The 18,300-nt window shown below is 40.1% G+C and overlaps 1 pseudogene; it reads right to left on the bottom strand.

The window, feature by feature from the left end:
- Positions 1-2,172: 2,172 nt before the first annotated feature.
- Positions 2,173-18,300, bottom strand: part of LOC123850755 (cytokine receptor-like factor 3) — a 64,372-nt pseudogene continuing 48,244 nt past the window's right edge.

Raw genomic sequence — 18,300 nt, forward strand, 5'->3', positions numbered from 1 at the left:
TTAAAAACAAAAATTAAAACAAATAAACAAAAATCCCAGAGCTGCCTGGCCTTTAAACCTCGTACCATACACTCCAAGCAAACTCATCTTCACAAAAATGTGCTGTGTTCATTTGTGTTTGTATATCTTTTCTACTGTGCTTGCCACCATGTGATTATCTATGTCCCTCCTGCTTAGCCAAATCATATCAATCCTTAAGGGTCACTCAACTCATTCAAAGCAACTTTTCTTGATCAGTGCAGTCATCACTGGACCACTTTTATTTTGAATCCTTGATGCATTTATAGCAGAGAGCACATTAAGTTGCCTTTAAATACATTATCATGTATTAGTAGTACTATTCCAAGTACATTAGCATTCTCTCTTAACCCAGAATGAGGGCTGAAACAGTTCTTGACTCATGCCATTTTTATATTTCTCAAAGTGCTCAGCACTATTCTTCAGCATTAGGTGACAAATTTTCCTGTGTTGCTCAGACCGCTAGTGCATAGGACAATAACTCTAATATTCCACCACAAATGTAGATGGTAACACCCTTTAGAGTGCATAGGTGAGGATGTCATAACTTGAAAGCAGCCTGTGTCTGGTAGAATGATGGAGGGGGTGGTAAAAGAGAGTAAGCAGTGGATAGAGGCCAGAGGGGCATCTAGCACATCTTAACATAACTACTTACTTACTATATAAAAAGGGAAGGGGAAGATATCATGATTATTTAACAGAGAATTTGAATTCCCAAATAAATTAGCCTACAAAAAAATTAAGCTTGCCTTTTCAAACATTTTTGAGCTGGTTAAAATGAAAAAAAAATCACATTGCAAAGAAAAATTTGTAGGCTTGGGGCACCTGGGTGGCTCAGTTGGTTAAGCGACTGCCTTCGGCTCAGGTCATGATCCCGGAGTCCCCGGATCGAGTCCCGCATCGGGCTCCCTGCTCGGCAGGGAGTCTGCTTCTCCCTCTGACCCTCCCCCCTCTCATGTGCTTTCTCTCTCTCTCAAATAAATAAATAAAATCTTTAAAAAAAAAAAAAAAAGAAAAATTTGTAGGCTTGTATAACAAGACCACCATATTTATAAAATAAATAAATCCTTCAAATGTTTTGCACAAATTTAAATTTTTAAAAAATAGGTCAAATGTTTACCCTATGTTTGTTTGGTCAACTGAAACACCATTTATCAAACTGATATTAAACTGGACTGCAAATCCTATCCTACAAATAGTACAGATGTGTCACTGAGGCTGACATGCACATGTGCATATTACATACATGTGAAATGGCTAACACGGCTGTGCATACTATTTCCATAAGTAGTTTTACCCTCTAAAAGTCCTTTAGACTATCTTGAATCAAATGGCAAAGAAACAGTGAAGGAAAATGCTTTGACATTTGGTCAAAGAATTTGAAAATGCAAATGCAAAAATTGTAATGGTTTTGGGATTTAAGATGATTAAACATCAGATAAAAGTCAATATTCCTAGGGTGCCTGGGTGGCTCAGTCATTAACTGCCTGCCTTTGGCTCAGGTCATGATCCCAGGATCCTGGGATCAAGCCCCGCATCGGGCTCCCCGCTCAGCGGGAAGCCTCCTTCTCCCTCTCCCACTCCCCCTGTTTGTGTTCTGTCTCTTGCTGTGTCTCTCTCTGTCAAATAAATAAATAAAATCTTAAAAAAAAAAGTCAATATTCCTTACAAAATACCTGGATATGGAGAGTATATGCCACATACTCATGTGAGGAGTATAAGAGTAAGGTATATTACAGAACTCTGGCTTCATTAGGTCTATTCCTATTGTTTTATTCTAAGTTTTACCTAGACTTGGATGGAAATTTAATCAAATAATATTATTTTTTTCAGTTCTAATAACCAGCTTTAAGAAGAAGTACAGTGGAAGGGTATAGATCTTTCTGTACTTGTACTTCTATGGCCAATTCAATTTTTATTGTGATGTGATATTGTAATTAGCATTATGCTAAAAATAAAATGGACTGCGTTATGATTTTGTCCACAGCATTCAAGTATCTTATTGCTAAAATATTCCAAAATGAATCCAGTAAACATTTGCTATTTCCAAATAGCCTGAGAGATGGATCCAACCTTTTTTTACCAATGACAAGTAAACTGGGCTCAGAACAGCTGTGTTGAAACCCCACAAACCAAAGCCAGTCATCCAAAAATCTAAAATACTAACATTTTCCATCCAAGATAGAAAAACAAGCATCCAAAGTAAAGAAAACCCCACGATTAATCAAGTAACCAGTCAACATTCATTTCTGTTATTCAAGCTAATAGTTCTTTGAAGTTTGAAGTTTCTGCCTTTGTCATTTATTGATGGTTCCTAGAGTCACAGATTCAATGTCAAATGGGAGAGTTCCACTGACCCCTTTGCCCAGAAGTAACTTTGGGCAGCTGATTATATTTTTCCACTTAAAAAATGGCAACATTTGTACTAATGCACAATGTTTGATCCTTCTACAGAGCATTTCAACTATGAATGCTAATGCCTGCCCACAGAAATAAACTGGAGTGCTGGAGCTGGATTCAGAATCATTCTGGTGTGTTCTATGTCTTCCATTGCTCAAATGGTACCTCTCAAAGCCAGCTTTCCCCTCATTAGGCACCAATATGGAATGACATATTTGGGGGATGCTCCAAGCACTCCACTCCTATCAGTCATCTCCCCTACCAGAACCGATCATCAACATCAGAGTCTCTGTGCAATGCTGTGAGTTCCATGTCAGGGTTACAAGTATGTCCTTAGAATGCTTGGAAGCACATTTATGGAATTGGTACCTATAATCTTGGGTTCCAAAGTCACCATCCACCTTACACCATGGTACTGTGAGGCCTCTAGGGTTCATTATTAGTTCTTGTATGTGTTCTGGTGGTTGAGATGCCACTGTACTATGGTTAAAAATGTAGTCTTTTACTATGTTAAGAACTGAGTTATCTGACTGAGCAGATAAACAAGGCGCATCAACCAGTATGGTCATTTCTGGTAACCTGTCCTACTGAATGTGTGAGGCTTTTTTGGTAAAGCATCCCAGTTTCCCATTCTGTTTTCACACACCACCAAGACTGGGGATTTCTCCTTCTTGGACTAAGTCCTCTGCAGCGTTAGTCCCATGCTCTATGACTTCTGGAAGTCATCTATTGGCTTAATAGTCTCCTGTTCAGTGGTGTCCACCTCTTGTAAAAGAGACACCAATCATTTATCCTGGAGCTTCCCTTTAAATCACTAAAATGTTATATCAGGACATCCTTTGTGATGTTCTCTCTTGGATCTCTGGGACAATGAGTTAATCCTTTCTAAGTCATGATCCTTTTCTGAGAATCTTGGTGAGAGATTTATAGACTCTATTCCCAGAAACGTCATAATCCATATCCTGCCTCTGTGCCTCCTGCAAAAGCAGCTCAGGTGCAGCTCCATGGTCCCCTTCACCAGGAGGCATAGCTGGGAGCTGTGCTTGCAGCTTCCTCACGTCCCATCCATCACTTGAAGTAGCTCTTTTGAGGGAGAAATGGACTCTGAAGAAAGCCAGAATTCTTGGTTTGATACATTATGCCTGAGCTGTCTTCAGCATGACTTTTGCACTTTCCGGACTGGTTGACCAGTGTTGTCAACGAGAAAGAGTAAAAAAGACCAATAGTTCTATTTGGCTGCATATGGTACCTCAGCCTGTGGTTGATGGTGCGAATGCCTGGGGGGTAAAGGCCCAGGTCAAATGGTCATTTTTTAACAAAGAAGTCAGTGAACCAGGCTGACTAGGTGATTGCCCTAATTTCTAACTCCCAACTCCAAACCCTGTATTCACCTAGCAGTTATTTCATTTTCCTCTCTTCATCTATTTTCTAATTACTCCAGTTCGTTTTGAGAAAGAAAAACTTTTTCTGGTTAAATTATATACAACTTCTAAGGAAGAATATAAGAGAGTTGAGCCAGGGGAATTAACACTGAAATGATTTTTATAAGCTTCAACAACATTATGACTCAGGAACAAAGTAATAATTTTAAGTGCTTTGAATGTTTTATGAGAAGAAAATGAGCTAGGTACTGAAGGAAGAGTCCAAGAGTTGTCATTTGGCATTGCATTCCTCACAGCTCATACGTTGCCTAGAGCGGTGACCTATAACTGTGAAAGTTACAAGAAAAAGGCATGGCATGATGTAGAAGATGGAAATGTAGAGGGTATTAGCCCAGGGGATGTGTGGGCTGCATACACTCTGGTTATGTCAGCGTGAGATGATTTAGATCTATGTTTTTTCCTCCATGGGCCTGGGCCCAGGTAGACCTTTGGTTTCCTCTGACTTTGTTATTGCTTGAGTTTCCAGGACTGCCTATTGGAAGGGAAAGCAAACATGGAACAGACAACAAGCCCCATATGCCCTGAGGCTAGGCATTTTGTATGCTGTTCATGGTGCTGCTGTCACAGACTCTGACCTTTTTGCCCTTCTGGGACTCTGGACCCACCCACCCCTTTCTCAAACTCCCTCATCCTGGCCCACTGTTGTCCTGGACTGTGGAATCTGCCCGGCTTTTTCTTCTCCAGACCCGTTCTCTCCCTGGATCATTTTGAACAAAACCCCAGTACAACTTACCACTCTGTCCTTTTTCTTCAGTGATCACATGCGTGAGAGAGAGTTTAGCTAAATGAACTTGCTAACCTTTATTGAATGTTTATTGTGCACCAGGCACTGTTCTAAATGCTTTACTCATATCAACTCATTTAATTCTCATGTTGACTATATGAGGTCCATATTATTAGCCCCATGCAGTAATTTGCTCAAGATAACAAAGATATGAGGGGACAGAGCCAAGATTCAAATCCAGATAGTTTGGCTCCCAAAGGCTGAACTCTTAACCATAACACCATAAGGTCTCTGTAAATAAACACCCAGGTGGTAAAATGGGAAAGCCAGACCAGCAGGTGGAATCATTCAATATTTATCGTATTTGTATTCTGTGCCAGGCTCTTATGCCTGCAATGACAGATCCTAAGTTATACTAGATAACAGTTTTACATTCTCTGAGTTCCCAATCTAGTGAACAATAAAATAAAGGACACTGATCATGACTAGAGGGAAATGCAGTCTGATTTACTAAGAGAGCACAGGAGAGAGAGTGAGCAGTCCCAGGACAGAGGATCAGGGAATGCTTCACAGCTGAGCCAGAGTTTGATCTAGATCTAAGCATTTATTTGGGCATTAGAAGGGAAGAAAGAAGGCAGCAGTTCTAGGAAAGGGACTAACAGAGAGTGTCCAGGGCACACTGTGTACAGGGGCAGTAGGTAACTCTGGATAAGAACTAGAATAGGAGCAGAACATAGAGCTGAGAGGGCAAGGCTAGAATTTAGAAAACCTCATATGCCAGGTTAAAGAGTTTGTATAAAAACTGAAAGGCGACACACGTCAGAGGTCTTGAGCATGCTTCAGGAGGACTGACTGGGCAGTGGAGCAAGATATCAGTCGGAGCCAGGAGCAACCAGATAGGAGGTAAGGCAGTCTCTTAGTTGGAAGGGCCAGAAGGCAGTGGGCAAGGGGCGGGGGAGTGAACTTGAGAGCCATCTGAGAAGTAGGTACAAAAGTCCTATTGAGTTGGATATGAGAAGTGAGGAAGAGTGAGTTGTTGGAGCTGGTGGGAGTCAGAGTGCCCAGGCCCCTGCCCATGGGTAAGTATCTTTTCCCTTCACCTGATTTCTTAGCACACCTCACCCAACAAACATCAAGGGCAAGGCCTCCACCTCTACTACTCTGCCTTCTGTGACCCTCGGCAGAGGGAGAATGAAGCGGGTCTTGACTGAGATGGCATGTGATCAAACCCCTCTTGGTACCTACAAAACATGATACGTGATTCACAAGTGCATAAAGCACTTACGTAAAATTTGTGAGGCTCCGTTTAGAAATTGCATTAATTCTTAGAGCCACAGTTCTTAAAAAGAGTCAGGGAAACTCCCAAAGTAGCCCAGAGAGCTGCAGCTCAAACAATGATAAGCTGAGTTCATTGTTCACCTAGGCCTCTGTTTTGTTCTGGGATCTCAGGAAGGGAAAAAGATGAAGTACTCAACCAGAGAAAAGGGCTTTGAGAATAGGCGTGATCTACTGAGCAGCAATGCTGGTTGTGGATATAGGAGGGGGATAATGGAAATGGGCCACATACAAGCCATCCCAACTCAGGCCCAGTTTTTGTGGGATCCTGCAGTTGAAATAGGGGAGCATCTGTAGGGACAAGATCCCTTGAATATCTCTGGGGGACTTTGGGACTCTGGCTTTTTTCTGTGAGAACCTTTTAATAGAAATGTCAATAGCCTTAAAAAAGGTATGGAGATTATCTTGCTTCACTAGTAGTCTTAGGAGACTTGCAGACATGTTGAACCTAGTTTTGGCAAATGATTTCACCTCCTCCCTCCAAAAGGAAGAATAGGACCTAGTGTGATGGATACATGGGGATCTCCACTGACTGAGATTTAATACTTTTTTATTAGTGCTGGCCTGAAGGGGCCAATTGCCCTTGAAATTTTTCTAGTATTTCCCTTCCCTTGAACCCAAGAGTGAGATAATGAGACAGAGCTGGATGGCTTAGACCTATCTCTCCTTCCTTGACAACAATTTTTGGCACAGCGATGTGATAATGGATGGCACTTCCAAAGTCACAGAGTTGTTCCCAAAGCATGCCTGGACTCAGTCTGAGGTTGAATGACCTAGACATTCAATCCACTGCCCTATTCATGACTGCAAACTGGAATACCAAATGCTGCTTCCTTCATGTGACTTTGTCACATGCCAGTCGATATGCTCAGAGTCTGCTGGTTGCCAACTATCACTCCTCTTATTCAGATGAAAGCCACAGTGTTAAATAATATACGAGGTATAGTCTCCATTGGTTCCTACCAATGAAACTTCATAAAAGAGACTGATGTGACTGCCTAAAACCCAAAGTGTTAATTTCACCAATCCTAAGACATCTCCTTTTTCTTCTTTAGGGGTTGTTTGGAGTGTGGTTGTATTAAGTTGTTATCTCTAAATTTATCTAGTATGAGTCAGGTAATGTCCAGCATTATATTTATCCTGATTTCAGTTGATGCCTGATCTTATGAGCAGATGTCAATCATTTTAGAGGTAGGGGCATAAACAAAACTTGGCAGTGACATGGCAGAATCCTCCACTCAAGGGCTGGAATCAAGATTCTCTGAGCTCTGAATTTATCAGGAGGTGGCATGGATAAGAGATGGGAGTAGAGGCCAATGAGACAAGGTTGCCATATCTAGAATGCTAGACCTGGTTAGAAGTGGGCCAATCCTCAGTGAACCCAGAAATCCTTCCTCCTTGACTGATTACTAGAAAACAACTTGTTCCCAATATGTTTGAGGTTTACCTTTTGCTCTTTGCACTGCAAGAATATTCAACTCAGCCAATAAGGAATTTTGGAGAAACATTTTCATGTGTGATTGTTTGAAATATTTTCACATAGATCAGTAAGATGGAAACGTAACTCTTTAGAGGGTCTAAATCCACAGCAACTCAGAGCAGCCATTTTGCATGATTCATACTGGACTTTATTCAAGGCTGTCACAGGTCCCAAAGAATAGCAGCCTGGGGCTTATCATGGTTGCATAATAAATCGAGCTGAGTATAATAGGAGAGGTCAAACATCAAAAAGCAAATCCCTTATCTACTACCAAATCTTCTTTAAAAAAATGAATCCCTAGAAAGAGGTCACACTGTTACTTTTGCTATGTTGGGACTCAGGCTTATTCACCAGTAATTGCACCCAGGAGAGATTTCTTAGCCTCTACTTGAAAAGCAGTGACAGGAGGGGAAATAATTCCAGGTGGGAGGTTTTTTCATGGTCCATCAAATCTCATATGTAGGTGTCTTATTTTAAAATAGAAAAGGCTGGCCAGGATGGTTTTGTTTTACTCTCTTGCCTCAACCTTTTTAATACTTACTTGGTTTCATATTTGACAAACAATGATCATGAAACGGCTATTTGCCTGGCAGAGTGCTAAGCATATTTGCCTAGTTTTCGCACTAAATCACTTAACACTAAGAAAAAGACATTCAGATCTTCATTTCAAAGATTAGGAGACTGGATTTCAGAAATACGCAGTGCATCACCCAAGGTCACACAGTGAGGAAATGGCATCTCAGGGATTTGAACATGGTTTTCCCTGAGCTTAGAATTCTTCAAATGGCAAAATGCCATCTCTTTAATATTATATCTGCATTATAAACTCGTTTTTATATCTACAATGTTGATGTCCTTACCTGTTTATGTTTAAAACTGCACTTTTTATTTTCAACTTTTGAGAACCTAGAAGCAGAAAATATGTCTCTTGTTTATTGAAACCATGTTAAGTGCATTTAAGGGATAGATCTTGATTTTATAAAATATTATCTGATAATTTCTTATTAGGTCAATAAAATTACACAGTAAAGCCATTTTAAATGGAATTTAACAAGCACAGAGTTTATTCTAATACATTTTTTTTTAATCTCTAAAATATCAACACAGGTGAAATCCCAGAGTAACTGTATAACACTTTCAGTTGACTCATCTATAATAAGAAGGTAGGTATTTTAATTTTTGTTTTGCCCTTATAACCCATGTCTCTGCAGTTGGTTAGTTTAATTCAAGGCAAGTCTCAGACCAAAACTGAGGCAATTGCTATCCATCATAAGAGGTAATTAATAGATCATTCATTCAAATTACTGAAGATTTTGATTTCCAGCGTTTTCACCTGGTAGATCTTTAGGATGCCAGACCTCACACTCTGTAGGGAAGTAGGTTAACACACTGGTTGTTCACTTTTCCTACAATTCCTAGTCTGGACTTTCTGTGCTATGAAACTGTCAAGTTTCTATTTTGCATCTTTCTATTCAAGGAATTCTCATCCTGTATTTCTAATTCTTTCCTCTCTGAGGGCTCCCCTCCCGGGCCTCACTGACCCTTTTGTTAGAGGAGGGAACAGTGACGTTTTCTCTTTTCAGTCAAGTACATAATGGATATCAATTCCTAGAGTCTCCTCACTCATGCAAAGTAGAAAATCAGAGACAATATTCTCCTCCTGTGAAAGTAATCACTTGGGATGGCACAGAACACCGGAAATCTCCAAATTAAGATGTCTTCCTGGCTGGAGTACATCTGCTCTTCATAATGGCATCTTTGGAAAAGAAGGATCTCTTAGCTGCTCCTCCTAGTGGCAATTTCTAGCCCTGTATTTTCTGCTGGAGCCCTTCTGCCTTAAGGAATTGTTCCAAACTGCATGGGTTTTGAGAAAACTTGTATTATTTTTAGTTCTACCTTCTGACTTTTTTTTCTTACTACAGATCCAATTAGTGGTATCTGTGAGACCATGCCAACTAATTTGTGGATCCATTTTTTGAAAGTTTCTTTTTAAAGTTCTAAAGAATTTCACCAAAAAGTAAACAAAGACATCTCAGTAGCACATATGTAGTTCCTCCCTTATGCCCTTTCCACCATGTTGCAGGGGAGAGCTGAGATCCATTGATCCCTGGCTGGGTTGAATATTCATTTACTCATGTAACAAACACTAAGTATTTACTTTGTACCAGTCACAGTTCCAAGCATTGGGGAATACAGGATATAAGGAAAGAGAAAAATTCCTGCCTACATCAAACTTATTCTCAAGTAGGAAAGACAGACAATAAAACGCATATATAAAATATGTAAGATAATAGATGATAAATCAGGGAGAACATTCTGGATTGTGTGTGGGGTACCATGTTCTTCAGCCCCTCCTCATCCTCAGTCTCTTCAGACAGTGTCTGAATTCCGATTACTGGGTATAATGGACACTGACTTCACTGCCTATATAATATCCTTACTCCCTTGTTCTTTACCAACAGAATTCTGATTTTCTCTGGGCAACCTCATACTAATTTTCCTAGACTCATTTGCAGCTATAGAAGGCAATGTAACTCAGTTCTAGTCATGAGATCAAGCAAATGTTCCTGAGCTGGTTGTCTCAGAGACTTTAGAGAAGACTCTCTATTTTCCTTCGGCTTTATTCCTGCCAAGGATGTGGACACAATTTCTGGAGTTGCAGTCACCTTGCAATCAGGAGGCAAGGTCATATCAGAGATCGCATAGCAGGAAAATGGAACTCAAGCAGCTGTATCAGCCTGGACTACCTGCTTCACTCAGCACCAATGCATCACATGACCCCTGGGGGGCTCCATTCACATTGCACCCTCTGCATGTGGGGCACACTGGACTACAATTCTAAAGGCTGCAATAAGTATGAGATTCTTGGGAATTGTGTAATACTGCAGAACTCTGCATGTGTGTGTGTGTGTGTAATAACCCTGTGGTTTATTCACAGTAGTATTACATGCAGCCAAACACAACCATTAACAGTAGCTGCATTTCCTCTTCTAAACTTTTCTCTGAAGATACAGAGGCACATAACTCAAGTTGAGTCCTAGGACAATTCCAGTATCTTACAAGGCAGTTATGCAAAGTGGGCTGTAATAGTCATGGTCAGGATGATTCATCTGTCAAGTTAATTTTCTTGCCAACCCAACACCTTCTAAGAACCCAACTTGTTCAGGGAGGAGAATTAAAGAAAGGAGGAGGTTGAAAGCATTAGACTTTAAGTCAAACAATCAGAACTCTATCTTACATGACACAGGTTCAAGGGGTGGCTGTTCCTCAACCCCAAATCCAGGCGCTCACCTATCAAGACATCTGTCAAGATAATCCTCTGGAATCTAGAATCTGTGTCCATTGTCACTGGATAGATTCAGCCTCATCTGTCTTGCTCAAGCTATTGCATTTGCCTTGCCCTTCATCTCCTTGTCTTCACTTATGTTTCCTCTAAGTAAGTCTCCATATTACCAGACTTGCCTTCCTCAAAATCGCATTTCCTATCACTTTCTTTCTTTACAACTTTCTTCAGATAAATGCTGCCTTCTGAATAAAGCCCAGATGCCTTAACTTGGCATGCTAGGTTCCTTATGTTATGGCAGCGTTTGACTTTCCAGCTTCAATTCCTGCCACTCACTACATCTTGACAATTTCTGAATACATGGTGCCATTTATAATTTTGTGCCTTTCTTGTTCATGGGTTTTCTTTCTGTAAGAATGTTCCTCTTCCTCTCAACTTTCTGCGATCCCCTTGCTCTTCTGTCAAGTCTTAGCAAATAGAAGTGTCTCTGAAAATTTTCCTGATTTATGCAAACAGTTGGTTATCCCTTCCTCTGCATTCTTCTTCTTTTTTTAAAAGATTTACTTATTTATTTTAGATAGAGAGAGAATGTGGTAAGGGAGGGGCAGAGGGAGAGGGAGAGAGAGTCTTAAGCAGACTCCATGCTGAGTGTGGAGGCCCACTTGGGGCTCAATCTCACAACCCTGAGATCACGATATGAGCCACAACTAAGAGTCAGACGCTCAACCGACTGTGCCACCCAAGCACCCCTCCACTGCATTATTCTTTACCCATCACTTGGTACTACCTCACAACAACACTTACTTTACCCCATTACAATGATCAACTATCATTTGTTTCTGTCTCCCTTTCCATATAATGCATTCTCAAGGGTTCATGTCCTCATCTTATTAATCTTTATATCCTAGGTTTTAGTATAAGTGCTTGGCAAACATAAGATGAGTTTTCTAAACATGAGTTCAATTTTTTTTTAAATTTAGAATTTAATCTAAGTTAATTGTCTCTATCATAAGTGACCTGGTTAAATCAGAGATGAGAATGAAGTAACCAAAAATTCCAAATGCAAAGCTTCTGAATTATTTGGAATCAGAGTCAAAGCCTTGAATTATGTTGAAAATTACTACTCTGAGACCATTAGTAAAATAGAGACTTTGAGCTGCGTTCAGGATAGTATCAGTGCACAACATAACTATCAATAGATATGTGTGGATATATCTTCGTACACCTAACGGCAGAAAATATATCTTAATATAATTTGTTACTAACCAAAGCAATAATATTTTATGAGATTATACTGTACAAGTATACATATTAACTTTCAGTTGGCTGGGATAAGAACTCCTCTAATTTGATTAGATGGCAGTGGTATAAACAATACATATTGATATCAAGGGAGCCTATTGTATTTAATGTTGATGGATCCTAACAACAGCAATTCATATATGGTTCCAATAGCAGTAACTAGGAACATTGCTTTTAGGTGCAAACCTATTAATAAATAAAGCTCATTATAAAATGTCATCCAGTGAGCCTATCTTCTCCCCACTGGGGAAAAAAAAATACAGCTTAATGCTTATATGTGACATGTCTGAGGGAACTGAGCTAGGAGACAGATGCATAATTACTGTGCTCTGCATTGGAAATTCTCGGGTTGCTATGAGAAAGTGGAGCCAGGAGGGCCCAGCTTGCACAAAATTTTATACCAGGTAGTGGCATTCCTCTATCCTCTCCCTCTCTGTCTCTGTCTCTCTCCTTCTCTCTCCCTCTCTCTCCCAAATGGACAGTTTGTTTGTACCCACAGTATCTGAATGGGCCATTATACTGTGTGTACTTTACTTTAAAACACATCAGTATAAGCCGTGTGGTACGTACGTGGGTGAGAGAATTAACTTTGCACCAAAGTAACTGTTTAACACTTGATAGATCTCATTCAAGTCCACATTCCAAAGGTAGTTCCTGAGCATTTTAAAGATCCTAATCAGGAGTCTACATTTCAAAGGAGGCTCAAACTGGCACTTCAATATCACCATCTAAATCTGCACTAGCCTCTTGCTATTTAGTGTAGTTCAGAGACCACTAACAGGCAGCATCTACGAGCTTGTTAGAATGTAGAATCTCAGGCCCTCAACCCAGACATAATGAATCAGAGTCTGCATTTTAGCATGACTCCCAGCGGATTCTGTGAGCATTTAATGTGAGAATCACTGCACTAGGCAATTTGTTAATTAGCATATGAGATGTTAGAAATAATTTTTGCACTGGTGAAATGAGTAATGACCAAACATGTGGGTCGTCAGAAATACTGTACAGGGTACCTCTGCTCTTGCCGGAATCTGGGGAGCCCAGTAGTTTTTTGGGTGGCACTCCAAAATGAATCTAGGACTCATTTGGTCTTGCGTCTCCCCACTTAACAGGAAACTCTGGCATCTGCTCTGTGAGTTTAGCTGGCCCTGTTGTCAAAACATTGTCACAGTTACTTGGGAATAAAACTTTCACAAAAGGTGCTTGTCATTGTCTACCAGGACAGAGAATGAGGATGTCATGTGATTGCTTTTGTACTTGCTTGTTTGTATGTATTTGTTGGTTTGGAAACCTCCTGGGAGTTTGCTGGGTATTATCTGAAACCGGCCCTTAAAAGCACAGGGCAGGGAGGGACAAAGAAAGAGGCAGGCCACTCCAGATGAGGTAGGTGGCAGATTTAAAAATCAAGGGAACTATGCAGCTCGTTTTAGGCAGCCCCAAGACGAGTAGATCTCTGCACTCACTGGCCAAATCTTAAAGCTTTATTATAGAGGCCTTAATTGGGTTTAATCACGCCCAGATGGTCTCAACACCACCTCCCCACCTGAAGCCTACCCTTGGGGCAGCTTCTGAGAGTGAGAAATGCCAACAGAATTAGCCCGTCCTCCCCCCAAGCAGAAGGCACATTCCAAGGACAGGGGAGGGTGGAGCCTCTGATTGCCAGGGACAGACAGCTCAAAGGGCAACTGGTGGTCACATGCTCTCAATGACCACCCACAACAGTTTATAAGTTTGTATGTCCAAGACTTCTTACATTATAACATTATAACGTGCCACCTGGTAGGGAGCACACTTACAATCCTAACAACCCTGCCATCTTGATATTGGCACCTACTGTCTCTTCATTTTGTCTGAAATCCTCCTGATTCTCCGTATGATGAATCTTTTTTTTTTTTTAAACTGTAGCTTTTTGTATTATGTTATAACTCTAGATCCTATTTAAACCTTTTCTTTTAGCTGAAGATCTCTGACACCACTTCAGCAGAAGGGAGGGTGATGCCTCGTTATTGTCAGGTGGCTATAGAAACCCAGTTCCCTAGTCTTTGTTGACATTTGGATAGGAGTCTTATTACTGCTTGGCAGGGTGGGAGTTCCAATACCCCGTATGGTTTCTTTCTTTCTTTTTTTTTTTTTTTAAGATTTTATTTATTTTTTTTTAGAGAGCGAGCGAGAGAGAAACAGCATGAGAGGGGAGAGGGTCAGAGGGAGAAGCAGGTTCCCCGCTGAGCCGGGAGCCCGATGTGAGACTCGATCCCAGGAGCCTGGGATCATGACCTGAGCCGAAGGCAGACGCTTAACCATCTGAGCCACCCAGGCGCCCCCCCGTATGGTTTCTACTGACAGTGCACTGCTGGTAGTCTCATTACTACTGGGTGATTATGAAAGTCTGTCTCTCCACTGGCCTCTTCTGACTCCATCTAAGGGGGGAGGGGGGAGGGGCACCTCATTACTGTGTGTGTGGGAGGAGGTGGGAGGGTGGAAGTGTAGGTTTCCCGCTTGGTCTCCACTGTGGATAAACACTGGTGATTGTTGATTCCAGACTCCTAACAAGTTCACTACAATAAAACTGATTCTAAACAGGAAAGTTGAAGTCTCCAAATGAGAGGAGACATCTGAAATCTTTGAGAAATCAAATCTAGTGGAAAATGCAAGGGGAAATATTCCTTATGATTTTGTTCTGGAAACTTTGCCTTTTCTGCCAATCCTTCCTTAATGTGTTTATTTTGCATTCCCCTATCTCCTCTATTACATGCTTTGTTTATGTGGGTGCTTCTGCATTGAAGACTAAGCAATTGTATCCTTAGAGTGGAAGTTGTAGCAGCTTCACAGAAACATTTTGATCTCTCTGAAAGAAATTGCTTTTGCAATGCTCTATCTGCATGCTGTTCTCTCCCTGCATTACAGTTAAGATACAACTTTATATGGGTGAGTACATCTCTGGAAAAATTCTCTTCTGCCAATTTCCCCAGGCCAGAAATCTCAGTTGCTGAAAGCTCATGGTACATTATTCTTAAAGAAAATAATTTTTATAAGAAAGTTCAGGTCTTGACCACATATTGTCAACGTGTCAAAAATTTTAAAAAATCATCAACTTACTTTATTTTCCTTCTGCTTAATGTCAATTAAGTTTATTGATTGATACTGTTTACGAAAATTACACATCTGGGCTCTGGATGGAGAGGATTTCTGACCAAAGCTTCCCCTTATCTCATGGGCAGTTCTCACAGTGCAGAATCAGATTCAAGAGGCAGCAAAGGAACTTAGACTCTAAGATGCATCAATGTTTTAAGGGAAATGTCAGAAACTATTGATGTTCAGATTCTAGGACAAAACAAAACAAAAAAACCCCAACTCAATCCAGAAAATAGATTCAAGCATGAAGGATTTGAAAAAGGCTACAAATGCAAGTATATGAAAAAACAAAAAAAAAAAGGTTATTTTGCTGAGGAGATATGACAAAGTGTGAGACTATTGTCCACTTGAGGCACTAATATTCTTTCCGAACCTTGGTAAGACTTAATTGTGGTCAGTATTGCATCTCCCTATTCTAGAAGCAGTATTTATCTGAATATTACAGATAATATCAATTTCTGCCATGTCATCTGGATTTAGCTAGGATTTAGCTTGTGAAAAGCAAAGGGAAAGAAATGGAGAACAGCAGCTTCTGAAGACCTGTCATCGAGAAGTGAAGAGAAATTTAGAAAAAAGCTCCACGTTCTCCTGTTAAAATTCAGCTTTGTCTTTTTACAAGTATTTTCTTATTATTCTCCTTTATCTCTCCAGCCATCTCCCCCCCCCACCCCTTTTCGTTCTATTTCGAAGAGGTTGTTGGTTGTGTGAAAAAGAGGGGAGAAGAGACCATTACTGAAGATTCTCGGCCTTCCCAACTTTGGTTCATGCCATGTTCCTCTGGAAGCAATTTCCCTCCTAAATATTTAAACTCTTCTGCTGTATTAATACATTGTATTAACTGTTCCCTGCTTTTCCCTGCTCTTCCATTCCCAAATACCCTGCATATACACCCCTGCCTGGATCACTTCAAAATCAAATGGTTCTTCCCGGGGTTGTACATGAGTAGCACATACTTAGGATCAAAATGCTGATGAAGAATTTTAATATTCAGGGTCTATATTCATAAGGAGCTAAAAATGTTCACTTTTTTGTCTTTATGCTTGAAATCTAACTATTTTAAGAGTAGCTTTAGATGTTGGTATCTTTTTGTGAATTTTACTTGACACTGAATAAGCCTTCGGTTGTGGTTTTAACACTCATTCTTTGCTTCTAGAATTTCTGTTTCCATTTTACTGTGGATTATTGCTTCTGTCCCATTTTCTAGATTTCCCTATAGTACTACCAGTTATCCATAGGCTTAATCTCCACTGTCTATCATGTTTATTACCTATCTCACTGTTTGCATGGTTTTTACATGATTCTTAGAGAGTTCCATAAGTTCTTCATTTACATATTAAGATGAGTGAGCACAGGATGGGGCTATTATGAATAGCCCCAGCCAAATTTGTTTTGTAGTGGAAACATGTGATCAGACCTCGCTTAAGTGAGGTGAGAGCTTCTCTGACTTGAATATGGTGAATTTCTTTCTGTGCATTATGAAGCAGATGGTTAATGAAAACTCTAAGCCCCAAACTACTTTGTTCTCACTGCCTTTCCCTGTCTCTTCAGCTCCTATCACCTTGACGCTCAAGTGTGCAGGGGGCCACCCTCCTCTTGAGATGTGCAGTAGAAGGGGATGGAAAAGGGCAGTATCTGTCTCTGGATGCCTCAAAGCATATGCATTTGGGTCTTGTTTGTATTTGGGGCCAGAACCATATTTTTAAGGAATGCTGTTAGGTTGAAATGGTCTATCATTTTCCTGTATGACTCAGCTGTTCAGTTTCAGGCATCCAAGCCTGTGTCAGAGCCAAAGCTGATGTTTCCCAATGCAATGGCGATATAGTTAATAGATATAGTTAACAGAAATGGTGATATAGTTAATAGAAATACCCAGATCTCTTTTTCTTCAAAACATTTATTTCCATCTGTAATACTAGGTTATCATTTTCTTCTCTGCCTATTGTCTTTCTCTATTTTAATAAACTCCCTGTGAGCAGGGAATTTGATACCTTTGGTCACTGCTGGATTCTTAGTGCCTGGCACACAGAAGGTACCCTGTTTGTTAAAAGGAAGTAAGGACATAACCATAAATTAGAGAAGACAAAGGTGATTATCAGTCTCTCTTTACTTCCTTGACTCTATATTTCCAATATATAAGTGTCTAAAGTTGGGGATGAATGGTTTAGGAAGGGAAGGTAGATGGTTTATTATAGAACATATTGGGTTTCAGGTGCCCAAAAAACATGTTCATGGAGATGTCAACTGCAAATGTAGATTGAAAAGCTGAAGCTAAAGGGACACTTTTGTGCTGAAGGAGAGACTGAAGATTTAACAGCATCTATGTAGTATCTGGTGCAGGAAAAACACTAGGCAGATTTTATAGCATGAAATAATCAGTGTACTGAAGACTGAATCCTTGGCACACTAATGCGGAACTTAAAGAAAAATATTTTTTACATAATTATGGCCTTCTAAGCAAAGAACACTAAGTAAAAAGGACAAACATGGATGTGACACAGTGATTGAATAGAGATCTCCATAGATAGAGATTTATCTTCAGGAGTATTGTTTTTATATTTCAAAAGGGTATAAAATGCCTGGGGCCATCTGTTTATAATTAAAAGGATTGTAAAACAGTAGGGAGCAAAGATTTGTCTTAGTCTTTCTGGAAGGAGAGTGGTAGCTTAGTGGTAGTTCTTATATGAGCTCCCAGATTCATAATTTTGGGATTCTTCTCTATAGTGCCAAAGAAAAAAATTACGTGTGCATGCAGGGTTACATCTGGCTCCCATTGTATCACCTTGAAGAGAGATACTGGGGTGTGGGGAACCAGCACATTTGTTGCTGTAACATAATAATACCATGCCTTTGATCCAAAAAACTAATGTTTGATTTCAGGAAAAAATAACTAAATATACCTCTTAAAAACATTCATTGACTAATAGTTACAGGCCATTAAGAGAAAAAAAAACATGCATATGATTGAGAACTGGGAGAAGATGGCATTTTAGAAGATAACTGGGTTTTCAAGTATTTGAGCTCTCAGGTAGAGGATAGATTTAATCTAATCTTAACCTAGATCATAGAGGGCTGTGTAAAGGTCAGTTGTTGCATATTACTGGGAAGCAAGTTCTGGTACAAAAAGGGAAAGCATTTTTATCAAATTTTTCAGTAATGGACCATGATCCCTTAGAATTCGAGAAGT

The sequence above is a fragment of the Mirounga angustirostris genome, unplaced genomic scaffold (genome assembly GCF_029215605.1).
Source record: "Mirounga angustirostris isolate CCGP_5_RB_7025 unplaced genomic scaffold, mMirAng1.0.hap1 SCAF_10, whole genome shotgun sequence".
Taxonomy (NCBI): Eukaryota; Metazoa; Chordata; class Mammalia; order Carnivora; family Phocidae; genus Mirounga; species Mirounga angustirostris.